Source organism: Montipora foliosa, chromosome 5 (assembly GCF_036669935.1).
Source record: "Montipora foliosa isolate CH-2021 chromosome 5, ASM3666993v2, whole genome shotgun sequence".
NCBI lineage: Eukaryota > Metazoa > Cnidaria > Anthozoa > Scleractinia > Acroporidae > Montipora > Montipora foliosa.
The window spans coordinates 35,630,474-35,637,625 of NC_090873.1; the positions used below are offsets into that span (position 1 = coordinate 35,630,474).

The 7,152-nt window shown below is 40.3% G+C and overlaps 3 non-coding genes across 3 annotated transcripts; all 3 read right to left on the reverse strand.

The window, feature by feature from the left end:
- Positions 1-3,312: 3,312 nt before the first annotated feature.
- On the reverse strand, positions 3,313-3,436 carry Trnal-caa (transfer RNA leucine (anticodon CAA)). The gene is made up of 2 exons: positions 3,399-3,436; positions 3,313-3,358 (listed from the first exon to the last, which is right to left on the reverse strand). It is a non-coding gene; the product is annotated as a tRNA-Leu (tRNA).
- A 772-nt stretch (positions 3,437-4,208) lies between these two features.
- On the reverse strand, positions 4,209-4,332 carry Trnal-caa (transfer RNA leucine (anticodon CAA)). Its single transcript has 2 exons — positions 4,295-4,332; positions 4,209-4,254 (listed from the first exon to the last, which is right to left on the reverse strand). It is a non-coding gene; the product is annotated as a tRNA-Leu (tRNA).
- A 772-nt stretch (positions 4,333-5,104) lies between these two features.
- Positions 5,105-5,228, reverse strand: Trnal-caa (transfer RNA leucine (anticodon CAA)). The gene is made up of 2 exons: positions 5,191-5,228; positions 5,105-5,150 (listed from the first exon to the last, which is right to left on the reverse strand). It is a non-coding gene; the product is annotated as a tRNA-Leu (tRNA).
- Between the last annotated feature and the right edge of the window lie 1,924 nt (positions 5,229-7,152).

Consider the following 7,152-nt stretch of genomic DNA (forward strand, 5'->3'; position numbering starts at 1 on the left):
ATTATTTTAAAGATATATTCCTGTTTTAGTGGAGGTTCCCTTTAACACCTAAACAAAATCTGGCTCAACTTTTGCTATGTTTTGATTTATATAATAATTTCACCTTGATTTCATAATTCCATTTTCTTCATTGCAGTTTAAACAAAGTTAAAGGATCCGTATGCCACACTCCTGAGAAGACAGCTCATGTAAAACTCAGACTACATGAATTTGTGACTACAGACCACCATGTTGTCTAACTTCGTTTTTACTCCCAAGGAGTCTTGTTTCAATAAGCTTTCTAAAGTAAAACAAGCTTTAGCTTCAATCACCCATTTTGGACATGATGGACGATAAAGAACAATTGTTTAAGAGTTGCTTCAAGTTACAAAACTACAATAAACGATTAACAGATGCAAATGTTGTCTATTCATACCACACCACCATAACATCACAAACAAGGCTTTCAGTATTTAAGACATCAAGTAGTATCTAATTGGAGATGGAGCCATCAGAATACACTTTAGGCGCAACGTATCAGGCTTACCCAAAATTAGCCTAGTCACCATCAAGCGAAAGAAAAGTTGCTCTCTTTGCTGGAAAATAAACGATAGACCCCAATTCGGCCAACTAAATGTTGTACCCAATTCAAACCCTTTGGGAATAAAACGTTTTGGTCCAGCTATTTCCATATTATTTTAATTTCAATGCTATATTATAATGCGAATACATTACACAAAGAATCTTAACCTTGGGAGATTTGAATTAGGTACAAGATTGGTCTATTGTTTATTTTTCTGACACTGATGGGGACAAACCTGATACCAGATTCTTACGACTGGGTAATGGACTCTTCCTTGCTCTTCCTTGCTCTTTAGTTACCGAAACGTATTAACCGTATGAGACCCGCAAACGTAGAGAAAGAAACACGTCGTGACAACCACAGTGAGTGTACTATCCCGGGGAGGTCTTCCCGAATAATAAGAGTTATAGCAATAATATCGCAGAGCGAAGTAAGTAGTTTATTAATCCACGAAGCCTCAATAGACCTTGCAATAAGACTCGTGAGAAAGTGCCCGATCTAAAATTATACAATAAATACACAGCTCAGATAGGTTGAGTCAGTATTGTCACAATTTATAACCGTAATTGGCAACAATTCCATAACTTGCTTGGAAGAAAAGAATAAGTCGCAAAATTATGGAATAAGTTGACCCTGAACTATTGTTAGAAATTGTGGCCATATAAAGATTTCAAGAAGGATTTACAGAAAAGTATGAAAAGCTCTTGCGGGTCTTAGGTGACTTATCAAGTAATAAGAAAAGTAAACGGAGAAAAATAAATAAACGCTTTCTCATGGGCACTTCGTCGTCGAGGTGAATGACAATATCCTTGGGGATGGTTGTATTAAAAACGTCGATCACGCATCCCATGATATAAATACGGGTATTTTCCAACGTCCTAAAGCAAGAAAGGTGCATGCGTGGAATACGCAAAAACCTTTTCCGTACAGTGGGTGGATCATGTTTTCCAATTACTGTCGAAGTTAGACGTGCGTGGATAAGGGCTTTTTTTCAGCCCACTTCACGAACCGTTGATTTCAGTCTGCGGTTAAAAAATTCTGATCGCGTGATAACATTTTTTGTGGCTATACTGATCCCTTGATGCTATTTTCTATTGCTCTCCCCAAAAGAGAAAAACGTGAAACGATGTTGACGGCGAGTAAAACCTGCCGAAGCTATTACGGGTAACCCAGGAAAAGCCTTGTCCGAGGAAATAAGAAGCAAGTGGAAACGTTTCTTCAGGTTTTTTTCATTTCTCGGCCGTGGGAAGAACGAAGGACTCGCGCCACATGGTCGGTATTTTCAAAACCGCAAAGCCACAAAAAATGTTATCACGTGATCAGATTTTTCAACCGCAGACTGAAATCAACAGTCCATGAAGTGGGCTGAAAAAAAGCCCTTGTCCACGGACGTCTGAGATCGATAGTAAGGAATAGAGGACGTTTTCCGCGTTTCCATAGCCTCATGTAAACACGAGGGGAAGTTGAGAGAATTCGAGACAGTTATGCAAACCAGAGACGCAGTCGAGGGTTTGCATAACTTTCGAGAATTCTCTCAACTCCCCCGAGTACCTACTTACCTACCTACTTACTTACCTACCTACCTACCTACCTATTTACTTACTTACTTGCTTACTTACTTGCTTACTTGCTTACTTGCTTACTTACTTAGTACTTACTACTTACTTACTTACTACTTACTCACTTAATTACTTACTTACTATTTACTTACTTACTTACTTACTTCTTACTTACTACTTACTTACTTACTACTTACTTAATTACTTACTACTTACTCAATTACTTACTACTTACTTACTACTTACTTACTTACTACTTACTTACTTAATTACTTACTTACCTACTTACTTACTTACTTACTACTTACTTCTTACTTACTACTTACTTACTTACTTACTTCTTACTTACTACTTACTTACTTACTTACTTACTTACTTACTTACTTACTACTTACTTACTACTTACTCACTACTTACTACTTACTTACTTACTTACTTACTTACTTACTTACTTACTTACTACTTTCTGGTTCGGCTTCCAATGTGGCACTAGAGACTAGATCTCTGAGATCAAAAGTTCCAGTCACCGTTGTTGGCAATAGTAGGGGTCAGGGGTTGCTTCCGGTGTAAACAGTGCATCGTCTGGGACTTCCCCTCAACCTCGTCCTTGTTCACTTTTCCGTTGCCTCACCGTGTGAAGTGGTACTCATGTCTCGTCCGGTTCTCGGTCTAGGTCCGGTGATGAAAGGGACCTTCTGCTAGCCCCGAGGTGTCCAATCGCTCTAATCGTCGTCGCCCGTCTCCCCAAACCTGACAGGCACCGTATGCCTGCTGTTGTCTTACCACCTCCGGTTTAGGTTTTTGCAGTTATTATTCCTTCCTGTGATTATGGATTTCTCCTTTCTTAAGGTTTTCCTCATGGCTCTCTCTGTTGCTTATATTAATGTTAACGCGATGAGAGGTGAGAACAATCGGCTTGGGAATTTTCAGTGAGTGTCTCTCTCTTTGAAGCTTGTCGGGATACAGTAGACGCACACTGTATCCTCCGATGAGATGAGTTCGTGCAGTTCTACCATAAATTTTTTGTGTGATGGTTCTTTTGGTTATCTAAGAAATGTGTGGATCATGAAACAATATATTTACTGATCTTACCGGCCAGAATGAACTAAATCGTTGTTTTCAAAAAGCGTCCTCGAAAACTTTGCTGAGTTTGGTTTTTGCTCTGTCTTCCATCATAGATAAAAAACGAGCTGTCAGGAGTGGGATTCGAACCCACGCCTCCAAGTAGAGACCAGAATGCCCCAAGATCCCATTCTAATGATGGAAAGGTATGTAACCTTGAGTCTGGCGCCTTGGACCGCTCGGCCATCCTGACAGTTCATACATTGCAACTATCTGATTGAGCCTGAGTACTTTTTTAATTCACGTCGAAAAGATTTTACAGGCAGTCATTGCACCATAGAGGAATCTGTCAAAGGATCATTCTTGGGGAACGTAACTTAGAATCCGACCGTTTGCTGAAAGGTTTTCACTGACTGACTAGAGGTTTTTTTGATATCTCAACTAAACCTTTCATTAATTACCTTGGTGGATGAGGTATTGCAGTAGTTTATCTCTGATCTAAAAAAGTAAGTTATTGGAATGATCCGAAGGCAGAAAATGCAGTTTTCAGGGCGTTGCATAGCATTCTCTTTTTTTTTTGTCCCGAGAACGGAGAGAATAAAAGACAAAAAGATCTGCCAGAAGTGGGATTCACGCCTCCAACAGGAGACCAGAAGACTCAAACAGTCCTGTGGAAACTAACTTAAGTCTGGCGCCTTCGACCGCTCGGCCATCCTGGCAAAGTTGACTATTTCCAAATTATCACACGTTTGCATCCAGGCAGTTATACATAACCGTTAATTCTTATTCCATTGTGTAGAGAATAGAGCATTTTGGCAGTTTTTTGTCAAATAGTCAATGACTAACAGGAGTTTGGATCGTGGAAGAGCAATATATTCACTGATCTTACTGGCCAGAATGAACTAGAAGGTTCTTTTGAAAGAGAGTCCTCGAGAACTTTACTTTGTTTGCTTTTGTTCTTTGTCTTCCATCAAAGAGGCTGGCAAAAAGTCTCAGTTGTTGGTACGGTGAAATAAAAAACGAGCTGTCAGGAGTGGGATTCGAACCCACGCCTCCAAATGGAGACCAGAAGGCCCCAAGATCCCATTCTGATGATGGAAAGGTGTACAACCTTGAGTCTGGCGCCTTGGACCGCTCGGCCATCCTGACAGTTCATACATTTCAACTATCTGATCGAGCCTGATTACTTTTTCAATTCACGTCGAAAAGATTTTACAGGCAGTCATTGCACCATAGAGGAATCTGTCAAAGGATCATTCTTGGGGAACGTAACTTAGAATCCGACCGTTTGCTGAAAGGTTTTCACTGACTGACTAGAGGTTTTTTTGATATCTCAACTAAACCTTTCATTAATTACCTTGGTGGATGAGGTATTGCAGTAGTTTATCTCTGATCTAAAAAAGTAAGTTACTGGAATGATCCGAAGGCAGAAAATGCAGTTTTCAGGGCGTTGCATAGCATTCTCTTTTTTTTTTGTCCCGAGAACGGAGAGAATAAAAGACAAAAAGATCTGCCAGAAGTGGGATTCACGCCTCCAACAGGAGACCAGAAGACTCAAACAGTCCCGTGGAAATTAACTTAAGTCTGGCGCCTTCGACCGCTCGACCATCCTGGCAAAGTTGACTTTTTCCAAATTATCACACGTTTGCATCCAGGCAGTTATACATAACCGTTAATTCTTATTCCATTGTGTAGAGAATAGAGCATTTTGGCAGTTTTTTGTCAAATAGTCAATGACTAACAGGAGTTTGGATCGTGGAAGAGCAATATATTCACTGATCTTACTGGCCAGAATGAACTAGAAGGTTCTTTTGAAAGAGAGTCCTCGAGAACTTTACTTTGTTTGCTTTTGTTCTTTGTCTTCCATCAAAGAGGCTGGCAAAAAGTCTCAGTTGTTGGTACGGTGAAATAAAAAACGAGCTGTCAGGAGTGGGATTCGAACCCACGCCTCCAAATGGAGACCAGAAGGCCCCAAGATCCCATTCTGATGATGGAAAGGTGTACAACCTTGAGTCTGGCGCCTTGGACCGCTCGGCCATCCTGACAGTTCATACATTGCAACTATCTGATCGAGCCTGATTACTTTTTCAATTCACGTCGAAAAGATTTTACAGGCAGTCATTGCACCATAGAGAAATCTGTCAAAGGATCATTCTTGGGGAACGTAACTTAGAATCCGACTGTTTGTTTAATTAAAAGTTTTCACTCACTGACTAGAGATTTTTTGATATCTCAACTAAACGTTTCATTAATTATCTTGGTCCAATCGTACTGTCAGGATCTTTTGCTTTTGCTCTTTGTCTTCCATCAAAGAGGCTGGCAAAAAGTCTCAGTTGTTGGTATGGTCAGATAAAAAGAAACAAGCTGTCGATTCAGGAATGGGATTCGAACCCACGCCTTCAAGTGGAGACCAGAAGGCCCCAAGATCTCATTCTAATGATAGAAAGGTGTACAACCTTGAGTCTGGCGCCTTTTTTTTTTTTTTAGATATACCTTTAGATAGATATACCTTTTTTAAACACGATAATGTTTAAAGCTATAAGCTTATGGGGTGGTGTGTTTTTTTCTAAAAAGGCTGGCAATAGCTTTTTATTTACAGTTAAAAAGGGTGACACAATATATCAGTCACTTATATACCTACACTACTATCTTGGTTTTGTACTAAATTAAACTTTTAGAACGTGAAAACTATGTTATTAATAAACACCTTTGCAAATGCTTCACGTATACACCAAATATCTTGGAAATTATTCTGCGTACGACGAAGCAAATGTAACCTAAATTGAAAACGTAAATGCGATTTAATTGATATAGCATAACGCGCTACTGTAAGTGTCCAGTTTACTAAATCCATTGACCTCTTGTTGAAGGGATCACTCGGCCTCTCAACTTTTCCAAATAGCTTAACAGCAGTTGTGAGCGATAGATTGTTTTGTGTGAGTTTGTCTATGAAGGTCTGCACGTAACAACCAAAAATTCTTAACTGTAACGCATTCCACGATTGCATGATCAAGTGTGTCCAAAAGGCCACATCTGTGACAAAAAGGTGAATCGTAAACTGTCATTCTATGCAACGACAATGCAGTTGGTACTCGATGGGCAATACGCCAGTTAATGTCTCCTTGTTTATTAGAGACTAAGGGAGAATACAAAATTCCCCACTGTTTCGAATTAAAAGCTGGCTCCTGTTGAAGGGTTTGCTTCCAAGTGGCTACAGCTGGTATAACTGGCTTATGCATACTACTTATCTGACTATAAAAATTACGCGTTTTACAGGACAGGATCCAGCGAGTCTTGATTCGGACTAGAAGATTGAATATTAAAACGGGGTTAAAGCGAGGGAGGACGTGCTGCTTCGGAACACACCTGGTTAGTCCACTGACGGGGAAAAGCCTCAACGAGCAGTCCATATTCACGTCTTGTTCGGGATAAAGTGCGACCACGTTGTTCCGTCAAAATTTCATGCATTGCTAGGATAGCTAAGCCAGAATCCCGGGACTGCCTCATAACAGATGTCCCTCACCCCCGTTAGACCCGCAGCAATCCAATTAGCGTAGAACAGAGGTACATCATCAACAGTGATCTGCTTGTTAAAAAATAGTGAAATAGAGACTGAGACGCGAGTGCGAACACGGCACGGACTATGTTTAAACCAAGTGGATAACAACTCCTTGTGAAAAGCAAGGGAGTACTCCAGCGCAAGGGTTAACTTGCCAAGCTTCATATTGGAAACACGAAAGAAATATGCAGTGAACCTTTTCCAATGAGCTTCCTCTCCAGAAAACAGCCTCTTCAAAGTATTCAAACGGAATGCATGTATTCTGGATTCCAAACGGGGGATGTTGAAGCCTCCCTCCTTAACAGGTAATGCAAGAATGTCTCTGCATACAAGAGGATGTTCATTATTCCAAAAGAACCATAGATAATCTGTTTCACTTGAGTAACCACCCAAGAGGGCCCAGGTAAAGA